The 12,261-nt window shown below is 42.1% G+C and overlaps 1 pseudogene; it reads right to left on the bottom strand.

Annotated features, from left to right (window-relative positions):
- Nucleotides 1-10,311: 10,311 nt before the first annotated feature.
- On the bottom strand, nt 10,312-11,646 carry LOC102479667 (aurora kinase A pseudogene; annotated as a pseudogene).
- Nucleotides 11,647-12,261: the final 615 nt, after the last annotated feature.

Below are 12,261 nucleotides of genomic sequence, written 5' to 3'. Positions count from 1 at the left end.
TATGTTTTAGAGGTTTTTTGTTACAGGGCTCATGTACTCGACAGAGAGACAGAGAGAGACAGAGAGATAGAAAGCGAGAAGTCACCCCCAGGGGAGATGGCCACACCACAATCCTTTCTCCTCCATTCTCCTCTCGGGATCTTGGGCATGCATACACATGCACCCAGTGTGAGTTTAAGCCACCAGGTCCGGGATTTGAACTGCAGTCGACTACATGAGAGTTCAGTGACATAGCCATTATGCTAACTGCTGGTCCTGAGTTTGGGTTTTGAAAAGAAAAATTAAATTAGAATAAATTGGCTAATTCATACTGAGATGCAAAGTTTATGTCTTCATTCTTCATTCTAATTTATAAAGGGGCAAACCACAATAGAGGAATGTTTCCCCTATTTTAAATGTGGCATCGTTTTAAATCTGGCCCAATTAATTACAAATACTTTTAATGGAAAGCCAAGTTTCCTGAGCGGTCCACATTCAGATAAATGGGAAAAGACATTTACAGCCAGTAACTTCACAGCCTTTGCTGGGACCAAGAACAAGAAAAAGGCCGAAGGAGACCTCTTGGGTGCATTGGGATTCTTGAACTTCTTTTTTGTTTCCCCTTTAGGAGGGATATGGGTTTTCATTTCTCATTCATAATGGGCCTTGTCTACCTTTGCCATATCTTCAAACTTTCCTTTCTCTTTAGCAGACATGGTCTTCCACTTCTCTGAGCACTTCTTAGAAAACTCTGAGAAGTTGACTGAACCATCTGGGTGCTTCTTCTTGTGCTCCTCCCAGTAAGGTTGTACAAAGTGCATATGATGACATTTTGTCTCTCAGCTTCTTAGGATCTCCTTCGCCCATGTTTAGTTATCTTTCCCCCATGAGGCAGAGAGTTGCCGAGTGTCCGTCTGGCTCTCACTTGCCCTGGTGCTGTCTCTATGGGGCTCAATGTACTGCAGTGGGTATGAGAGCGGGAGCCAGATGCTCCTAGGTAATGTTTTGATGTGGGTTAAATACAGTCACCGGGCCAACCCACGGCCTGGTAGTTAAGGTAGCCAGATTCTACCTACATGGCGAATTGCACTGTTTGAATCTTAGACCCAGTGGCTTGAGAAACACACCAAGAATGTGTGCATGTGTGCCCAAAGTCGAGAAACGAGGGAGAAATGGAGAAGGGATTGCAGCGTGATCATCCCCCATGGGGAAGTGTTTGTTCACTTTCCCTCTCTTGCCCTATCTTTCTGTTTCTCTCCAGCAGGCACATTCACTCTCTGGCAGAAAAAGAAAGAAAAAAAGAAATCTCGTCACCAATATGCAGCATTAACTTTTCCACTTGAAGATAGCTGCATCCTACATGCAAGTCACAACAACTTTCTTTTTCTTTTCTTTTTTTTGAGAGAGAGATTTTTGCTATAGGGTGCGTGCCTATTCTCCATTCTCCTTTTGGGATTTTGGGCACACATGTACATATGTGTAGGATGAGTTTCAAGCCACTGTGTCTGGGACTCAAACTCCGTGGTCAACCACATGAGAGTCCAGTGCCTCAACCACTATGCCACCTACTGGCCCCCACATCACCTTTCTGAGTTTCAGTTTTCTCCTATAGAAGATGGAAGTAACACCTTACTTACCTTTAAAAGGAGCCATGAGACCCAGTTAGTTAATGCATGAAAAAATGTTGGGAAAGATATGGAACAATGGTGGGTTGTTGATGTGATAATGATATTATGCTTTTCAATGATTGTCTTGGAATTTAGGGCAAAATAGAATTTTTAGAAATCTTTTTGAAATAAAATTTGAATATACAAAGGAAAGCTATGGGAAATATTCAAAGTAAATAAAATTTGCTAATACTTGGCAAATTATGGCAATGGGTAAGCTGAAATGCAACAATGGCTAAACAAGAGAGGGAGACAAACACAGTAGCATGGTAGCCCTTTTCCTTCCTAACAACCTCACTACCTACAGACACATAGGATCCATGGATTTGGTTTCAGAGTGATACACTAAGTAGTCCATGTCACTCCCTGGATTAAGACTCTCCAGAGGCCTCTCAGTGCACTTAGAGCACAAGCCAGAATCATGGAGGCCTGTAAGGTTCTCTGTAGTCTTCCCCCATTTCACACTCCTTTGACTCCTCTCCCTTCTTTCCTTTGCTCATCTCTTCCAACCACACTGGCCTCCATGCTGTTCCCCATTCCCATTCTGGACCTTCTGCAGCCCAGTCAAGTTCCTGTGTCTGGAAAGCTTTCTAGATATCTGTACAATAGTTCCCCTCCCTCCTCATGTTCTAGCTTATCCATCTCTCTTTCTCTGATCTCCCAATATACATTGCATCCCTCCATGTTCCTTATAGTCCTCCGCATTTTGTTGCATGATTTTCCTCCATATTTATTAATTTAAAATGTTCTTAGTACCTCTTATGCATTGGGTACTATCCCAAGCACTTCCCAAGTATCTCACATAATTCCTACAAAAATTCATGTCAGTGGATCTTTTTATTATTTGCAATTTACAGACAAGGAAATTAAGGGACGAAATAGTTATGTAGTTTAATAAAAGTTTCAGAGCTAGTAAAGAGTGACTTCAAATGCAGAGGGTCTGCCATACACTCCTCACTCTGAATTCTACATGGGCTGCTTCTCATTGCATTTAGGACCAGGTGACGTACTATTTAAGTATTGGGTCATTGTGAAAGTCATGATGCATTTTTGCATAGGAAAACATAGAAAAATACATCATGAATTTCCCAACAACTTAATATATACTTGTTTATTTTCTGTTTCTCTTCACTAAACTGTAACTTTTAAGAGAACAAGGATTTCTGTCTTTTTTTTTTTTTTTTGATTGCCATATTCCTAATACCCAGAAAAGTGCTAACACCTGTCAATAAATATTTGTTGAGTAAATAAACTTATCTTAAGCAAACTACATAGTGAGGAGGTAAAATGTCCATGAGGGAGGGATTATTTGCTTACTGTTAAAACTTCAATACCTAGGAGAGGGGTTGGCCTAAAGCTACCTCAAGAAGTGTGTCTGTGTTTTAAAGAACTATTTTATTTAACTTTATTTACCCATTTATTTATTTTTAGTTTGACCAGAGAAGGACAGAGAGAGAGAGAGAGAGAGAGAAGGCATGAAAGCAAGGTCCAGGACTCAAACTGCGGTCAGCCATGTGGGAGTCTAGCACCTTTAACCATCATGCCACCTGCGGGCCCCAAGAAGTTTTCGTGAGGAACCAATGAATAAGTTCTAGTTCTCTTATCAGTAAATGAACTAACAGTTTTTAAGATCCTTCCAGATGATGGGCTTGCATTGTGCTTTCCCATGCTTTCTTTCATTTAACATTCATACACAACCAGGAAGAAAATCACTTAGGACTTAGAGTCATAGTGTCTGGCTCATCAGTTCTCAATAAATCATTTCTAAGTGAATTGATAGTCGAGGGACTGTTTTGGGAAGAACATTCTGCAAAGTTGTGTGGATTTTACTGTGGATCAGGAGAAACAAAAGCAGAGAGGAGGGGACCACAGTAAGAGAGACTGTGAGGTCAGGAAATGTGGAAGACATCACAGGCATTTCCAGCTGTTTCTTGGCACCATGCCAGAGATTGAGTGGCAGAATGCAGAGAGCTTCCTTCTTGTAGGAAGGGAGGGAAAAATTGGTTGTGGGTATGTTGGGGATAAAGCCATGTTCACACAGAGATTTGGGACCAGAACTGGGGAGAAGAATGTTAAAGAAGTAAGAATAGATAAGCTTGTCAGAAAACATCATGCACAGAGAAAATAGAGCCATAAACCAAAACTTTGAGTGACTGTCCTGTTCGAGGGAATAGAAGGAAGAAGTGCAGGAAAGAGAACATCAGAGAGGTAGGAGGTGAATTAGAGAATGCTGTGCTGAGGAACTCAAATGTGAAGGTATTTACACAAAAGGAGCTGTATGACATAAAGAGCCACAGGCTCAAAAATCTACATTAGTTAGCAGGTAACACAGTGAGTAAACTGTCTTGACTAAGGTGACAATAACACTTACCAATGCTGCGAGGCAGGTATGTAGGCCTGAGGTCATCTGACTTTCCAACCCAAGAAAAGCTGGGAATGGAGACTTTATTTTGGACAGGTTTTTGCTATAGAGAGTGTACACTTGCCAGAAAGACAGAGAGAGACAGGAAGCGAGAAATCACACACACACACACACACACACACACACACACACACACACACCGTCAGGCGCAATCGACAACCGTCAGGGGCAATGGCCACACCACAATCCCTTCTCCTCCATTCTCCTCTTGGGATCCTGAGCACGTGTGCACATGTGCCTGATGTGAGTTTAAGCTACTGGGTCCAGGACTCGAACCGTGGTTAACTATATGCAAGTCCAGTGACATAGCCATTACACCAACTGCTGGTCCCAGGGAACGAAGACATTTTTTAAAGACAGATTTTTGCTATAGGGCATGTGTGCTTGCTGAATAGACAGAGACAGAGAGACAGAAAGCAAGAAATCAAACCCCCCCCCCTGCCAGATGGTGTGGCCACTTTGCAATCCCTTTTCCTCCATTTTCCTCTTGGGATCTTTGGCATGCACCCATGTGTGCCAGATATGAATTTTGCCTCACTGGGTCCAGGACTTGAACTGCAATCGATGACTACATAGGAGTCCAGCAACGTAACCACTATGGCAGAATCTGCTGGTCCCAGAATCAAGACTTTAATTATAAAAAAACGCAAAAGACTATATATATATATATATGCCATACACACACACACGCACACACACACACACACACTCACATACATGTATACCAGAATGTGACCCTTAGGTCAATATTTTGTGTGTGTGTTTTTTTTTTTTTTTTGAGAGGTTTTTCGCTATAGGGCGCGCACGCTCGCCAGACAGACAGAGAGAGACAGAGAAACAGAAAGCGAGAAATCACCCCCCAGGGGGGATGGTCACGCCGCAATCCCTTCTCCTCCATTCTCCTCTTGGGATCTTGGGCACGCATGCACATGCGCCCAGCGTGAGTTTTAAGCCACCGGGTCCGGGACGTGAACCGCGGTCGACTACGTCGGAGTCCAGCAACATAGCCATTACGCTAACTGCTGGTTCCCTCACTTTGAGCTTTTTAAGGCTATGTTAGGACAGTGGACAAGTCCTAGTATCTCTTTGGCTGCCATCTTTTTACCTGTATAATAAAGAAGCTGAAACTCTGAGGAAAGGGAAATGGAGAAAACATTCACTGAGTTCCCATTGTGTGGTGGGGACTTTTCATAAATTATACCATTTGTATTAGTCAGGGTTTCCAGAGAAACAGAACCAATTGTGTGGGGTTGGGGTGGAGAGAGAGAGATTTATTATAAGGAATTTGGCTCACATATGGAAGCTGGCAGACACAAAATGTGCAGATCCTGATTTCGATAAAGAGTTGATATTGCAATTCATGTCTGCGGACTGTCTGCTGGCAGGATTTCCTCTTACTTGGAAGGTCATTCTTTTATTCTGTTAAGCCTTTGACCGATTGGATGAGGCCCACCATGTTACTGAGGGCAATCTGCTTCACTCAAAGTCCTCTGATTTAAATGTTCAACCTTATTTATAAAACAACAACAGCAACAACAAACACTCTCACAGAAACATCCATAATGATATTTGACCATATATCTGGGTACCTTATTCCAGCCAAATTGACACATAAATTATCCCACCACTTAATTCTAACCATGACCCAGTGAAGTAAATTCTGCCATCAGTTTATAGATGAAGAAAAGAAAGCTTTGAAAAGTTAAATGATGATACAACAACACAGGGGTAGAGCTGGGATTCAAATTTAGGTCTGTCTGACTCCAAAACACTTCTTTAAGTGGTTCTGACTTTTCATGATTCTAGAAATCAATGTTTCTATTTGATAAGGGTAAACATCAAGTCTTGTTAGACTCCAAGGTCAAGGAAGTCAACTGCCGAGCCTAGAACTCTCATGGAGAAATGCAGGGAGCAAGCAGTCACAGGTGCCATTTACTTGGATTACATGGACGCTGCTTCCCAGGTGACACAAAGCACTAGTCTGATGAACCAGGGAACCATTTTCCTATAGATACGCCTTTTCAAGCACTGTCTACACTTTATCCAAGAAATATTTGCTGGATACTCTCTATATGCCAGACGTGGTGCTGGCGTTATGGATACAGTGGTATGTGGGATACCCATGGCCTCAAACAGCTACAGTTCCGGTCAGGGAGTGAAGCACATGTCCAGGCAAAGGCAGTGCTGTGAATGGAGACTTGTAGGGAAGCAGAGAAGAGACAGCTGCTCTCTGATCCCTCAGACTAAGTTTCTGGCCTCTCCCTAGATTTTGTATCCTTGGAGCCTAGCATACTACCTAGCACATACATAGTGTAAGTGTCCCCTGAGTGTCTGCATAGATGAATAAATACGTAGAAGTGACTTATTTATATGTTTGTATCCTTTACTGTGACCTCCTTAAGAGCAGGATAGTAGCTAAAAATGTGGGCCCATAACTTGGACTGTCTATTTCAAATTCCAGCCACCCCTCTTGTTACTCTTGTTAGCTGTGGGATATGACTTCTCAAAGGCTCAGTGTCTTCAATTGTGAAATGGTATTAATAATAGAACTTACCCATGGAGTCACTGTGAGGATCAACAAGGTAATGAAAGGAAAGTGACCAGTAAAGTACAGGCACAAACAGTAAAGGATACTTCATTGCTACAGTCATCAGTAATTTCTATTTTCCTGGCACAAAGCAAAGCCTCAATAAATAGCTGTGGGTAGATAATTGGGTGAATGAATGAATTTATCTTGGACTATTGGGGAAAGGAGGGCAGATCAACCCTTCCTTTCTTTTCCTGAGTTGTTTCATCTTGTCTCATTGTTATATATCCCTCAAGGTCCTTGAACTGATGGAGACCAGGATAGTGAAATATGGAAGTTTGGTGCAGTAAGGATGCAGCTCCAGTCAACACTAAGTGATTCTGTTCCTCATTTTCAGATGAGCCTTTGAGTGGGTGATTAATTAGGGCAATCCTCAAAGCTTAGGGGGAAAAGGTAAGGCAACCTTCCTCTTCTCACACAGGTAACTGTTGTCTCATCAAGAATCTACCTGAAGCACATTTCATTAAGAGGAAATCAACCAAATTAACTGACTCTATAACCAGTTCCCAACCTTCCAGTGGAGCCATTAGGATCCTTCTGGGCCATGGGCTTCCCTTGCTTTTCCATATGCTGTCTCTTCAGTGGTGTAAATATTTCTTAAGGAGAATGTGTCTGATGCTTTAGGCATCTCTGCATAATATATGGAGATTGCCTTGAGGAAGGAATTGAAATTATATAGAAAAAATCTTCTGTGTGGACTTTACTTCTCTAGGCTTGAAATTAAGAAAAGGGGCCTATTAGGTAATTTCCATGACCTCAGATCTATACAGTAAAGAAGCTGGACAAAATTATTTCTTTCCTTTCTTTTTGGGGGGGAGGGTAAGGATTATTTATTTAATTAAAAATTTTTATATATAATGGATTTATTTTTTATTTTATACATTTTATTTATTATTTTAATTTGAGCAGAAAGAGAGAGAGAGACAGAGAGAGGAGGGGAAGCGAGAAAAAAAGCCACCAGGTCTAGGACTCAAACCTTGGTCAGCCATGTGAGAGTCCAGCACCTTCACCACCATGTCACCTGCTGGCCCCTGGTCAAGATGATTTCTAAGATCTTTCTTGTACATCCATTTTATGATCTCCAAGCCGAAGAATCAACAAATCATCTATCAGCCTCTATGTGTGGAAAAGAATGCTGTTTTAGGGAGATTGGTGTAGTGGTAGTTTGTAGGATGGACTGGAGATCTAGTAGACCTTGTAAAACAGAGACCCATGTGAGGGCACGTTAGAGTCAAGGAAGGAGAGTGCCCTACTCCTCCCCTTTCCCACTACTTGCCATATGATACCCTGCTGGCTTTAGTGTTTCAGAGCAGTGATAACCACTCTCCCTAATCAGGGCAGTCTAACTCAATCAATTCTCTAATGAATACTTTATGATTCCCTTGAAAATAATGAACATTTCCAATTCCCCAAAGTCCTTGCTATACTTCTGCTTGTCCCAAGACCAGAGAAAGTTGGGAAAACTGTGTAAAGGGGCCAAAGCTCCTGTTTCTCACTGCTGATCTCCTTTTTTACACTGCATTGAACTGGATCCAACAGTGCCATCCAGGATGTGAACCGGCAGGGCATCACCATAATGACCAGACGTCATTTGGAAGGCATCAGCCTATCTTTACATCTCACTTTTATCTTGGGTTGGCAGGAATTCATTAGACACTGGAAGAGATTTCATAAAAGTGTCTACATTTCAATTAACTTTCATACTAACCTTGTTTGAATTTAGTTGAAACTTCTGCCAGAAAGATGTAATAAAATATACTCATCTGAGCCAACAGGGAACAAAAAAGGCAAAACAAGGGGGCAGTAATAATTCTTAAAAAAAATTTGCCCCATATTTTGTCCTTTTGTCCTTGGAATGATGATATACCAAATTTTCTCTCTGAACTGAAGACCAAATGTATTCAGCTAAAAATATATTTTAAATAAACATGTAGCAAAGAAGAAGTAAGATCTTTGAGTGGTAGATTCTGGACTGGGCTAGAGGAGAATGTCAATGTGTAGTTTTTTTTTAACTCTCAGGTCCAAGCTCTTCCTCCTTGATGTCTATCGAGTCCTTGTCAAAGACTCAACACTGGGAAATTTCTATGTTCCTTCTGTTACACAATCTGAAGTCAGCGGGAAGTACCTAACAGGCCCCTTTTCTTAGTTTCAAAATGACTCATAAAATCCCAAGTTGTTTACTTTCAGTAGTAGAGAATTATTGACAAATATACATATCCTAAATCCTGAAATAGTCCAAACTTGCCCTTCTATTCCTATTGTAATGAAAGCATGTTTTTCTTTGTTTTGGGTTATTTGGAAAATGGAGAGAAGTTGAAAATACAGGTCACAGAAAAATTACAAAAAATGTTTATGGAGAGAACCAGCAGTTAGCGTAATGGCTATGTCGCTGGACTTTCACGTAGTCGACCACGGTTCGCATCCCGGACCCGGTGGCTTAAAGCTCACGCCGGGCCTGCGTGCCCAAGATCCCAAGAGGAGAATGAAAGAGAAGGGATTGCGGCATGACCATCCCCCCTGGGGGGTGATTTCTTGCTTTCTGTCTCTCTGTCTCTCTCTGTCTGTCTGGTGAGCGCACGCACCCTTTAGTGAAAACCTCTCCAAAAAAAAAAAAAGTTTATGGAAACGTTTGATGTAATAAAAATTTATTTATGTCAGGTTCATTTATAAAATTATTCTTATAACTTTATATCTAATTGCAAAACAAAATTTTGAATTTTTCTTAGTCTACACAAAAATTTTTATTTATTTATATTTATTAATTTTTTTTGCAGAGGTTTTGCTATAGGGCGTGTGTGCTTGCCAGAAAGTCAGAGAGAGCCAGAGAGACAGAAAGCAAGAAATCACCCCCCAGAGGGGATGGTGCAATCCCTTCTCCTCCATTTTTCCGCTTGGGATCTTGGGCATGCATGCACACACGCCTGGCGTGAGTTTAAGCCATGGGGTCTAGGACTTGAGCCGTGGTTGACTATATGAGAGTCCAGCGACATAGCCATTACGCCAACTGCTGGTCCCCCAAAATCTATATTTTAACATTTAAAAGAATCATATGTGGGGCCAGCAGATGGTATAGTGGTTACGTCACTGGACTCCCACGTGAACTCCAAGTTCCGAACTCGGTGGCTTCAAATTCACGGTGGGTTCGTGTGTGTGTATGCCCAAGATTCTAGGAGGAGAAGGGATTGTGGTATGACCAACCCCTCCAGGAGGGTGATTTTTTGCTTTCTGTCTCTTTGTCTCTTGGCAAGTGCATGTGCGCTATAGAAAACACCACTTTAAAAAAGAAAAAAAATCACATTAATTTCACCAGCTTTACCAGGCTTAGCTCCCAGTAAGTTACACACACACACAAGTACCTGAAAAGGTATTGCATAGTTCTTTAAGTGATCAAGTCAGGTCAAAGTGGTCACTTTCTCCACAATCAGATGCCAGCTTTGTCTCTTTGTCTGGCACGGGCTGTGGAGTCAGTCTAACCTGGCCTCCCAGTCATGAAGCCAGTTTCCCTTCAGAGTGTTCTGTTCATTGACATTGGAGCTCTGAGTAGGGAGGTGGAGGTGCTGCCTGCTCAGTAAGACAATGATCACTTCAAGGAGCCTTCTAGATAAAAGGCAGGCAGTCAACAGTAAAACAGATCTCAGTAGCATGCTCCTGACAGATCACACAGTAGCTCTGGCTCTGGGATATCCCCTCTGCATGATTCTTAAGATTGTTAGTTGATTCTTTGCTTTTTGGCAATTTGATGGTTTTGATGAATTTGCTGTGATCCAGGGGTGTTTGAGAACTTTAGAAAAATATTTAATTTAATTTATTTATTCATTTATTTTAATTTGACCAGAGAGACACACACACAGAGGGAGGGAAAGTGAGAAAGCAAGTCACCAGGTCTAGCACTCGAACCATGGTTGGCCATGTGGGAGCGTCCAGTGCCTTGACCATCATGCCATCTGTTGGTCCCAAGAATTTCTTAGAGTTAACCTCTGGCTGGGATTATGCCCCAAGAGTTTGGAAATAAGGTTTCTTGCTCCCTCCATTACAAAATCAGAAAATGTATATTCAGTCCTTGATAATCTTTTATAGGTCTTCTGGTATGTGTTTGCCTCAAAAGGAGACTTTCTGACCAGAAATTCATAGCAAAGAACTTTGACTCCAGAGATTCACCTCATCATGTATCTGACCTTCAATCATCTCAGGTGGCAGGTAGTCCAGCTTGCCACAGAGGGTAGTTTTCTTGGATGGTGCATGCACTGACCACCCAAAATCTGTGATCTTAAGCTCTCCCACTGATCCAGAAGCAGGTTCTCTGGCTTATTGTCTCTGTGAATAACTCTTCAAATGACAGTAAGACAAGGCATTTGCCAACTCAGTAATATAAGTCACAGTTTTCTGCTCATCAAGCTTTAAGAGTTTCTGTAGCTATCTATAGACTGTCCCAAGTGGTGCATATATTAGAATTAGGTAAACTCCAATGACATCACAGAAATAGCCATCACAGAGGGACCAGCAGTTAGCGTAATGGCTATGTCACTGGACTCCCATGTAGTCGACCGCGGTTCGTGACCTGGACCCAGTGGCTTAAAACTCACACCAGGCACGTGTGCGTGCATGCCCAAGATTCCGAGAAGAGAAAGGAGGAGAAGGGATTGCAGCGTGGCCATCACCCCTGGGGTGGTGATTTCTTGCTTTCTGTCTCTCTGTCTCTCTATGTGTGTCTCGCAAGCACACGCGCCCTATAGGAAAAAACAAAAACAAAAACCTCTTAAAAAAAAAAAAAGAAAGAAATAGCCATCACAGAAATAAGCATTTTGGGATGCTAAAAGTGAGATTGTATTTCGACTTCTCTTCTGAGCTGATGTTCCACCCATGGCTTTCTCCAGTTAAGCTTTGATCTGTACTTACAGAGCCAGGATAAGCATGTATTGTCTCTCTCTTGTTAAATAAATATTACTGAACTTCCCTTTATCTAACAGACGACCATTTTCAAAATCTTCCAAAGACCATTACCCAGTTACCTTTTTTTTTTTTTTTTGGAGAGATTTTTGCTATAGGGGGTGTGTGCTCGCCAGAAAGATAGAGACAGAGAGACAGAAAGCAAGAAATCACCCGCCAGGGGTGATGGCCATGCCACAATCCCTTCTCCTCTCGGGATCTTGGGCATGCACGTACACATGCCTGGCTCAGGCTCTGGGACTCGAACCACAGTCAACTACATGGGAGTCCAGAGACAGCCATTAGGCCAACTGCTGGTCCCACCATTGCCTTTTCCTTAAGTATTCATTTTTCTGTTTTGTTTCCAGTTCCTTTCCAGAATTATTTCCAGGTTCTGATGGCTGGGGCTAGTTGCTCTTTGGGGTGTTATTAGGTGGCTTGGAGACAGGATGGGAAACAGTGGTTGCTGGTAATTGCTTTGTTTTTGATTTGGGTTCTGAAGTGGCTTATGACTGGAGTCAAACTTCAGCCTAGAACTCAGTGGGAGGAATTTGAATGACATAGGACCCATTGAGCCTGGCCACTACTTGCAGGTAATGAATGGATCCTGAGAAGGAAACTGTTGAGCCACTATGAATGCATTTTGGACCACCCCAAGTGGCACTGTAGCCTTAACAGGT

The sequence above is a fragment of the Tupaia chinensis genome, unplaced genomic scaffold, assembly GCF_000334495.1.
Source record: "Tupaia chinensis unplaced genomic scaffold, TupChi_1.0 Scaffold000138_1, whole genome shotgun sequence".
Lineage (NCBI taxonomy): Eukaryota > Metazoa > Chordata > Mammalia > Scandentia > Tupaiidae > Tupaia > Tupaia belangeri.
Note: the sequence above shows the minus strand (reverse complement) of the source record. Positions and strands in the feature narration are given on the sequence as shown.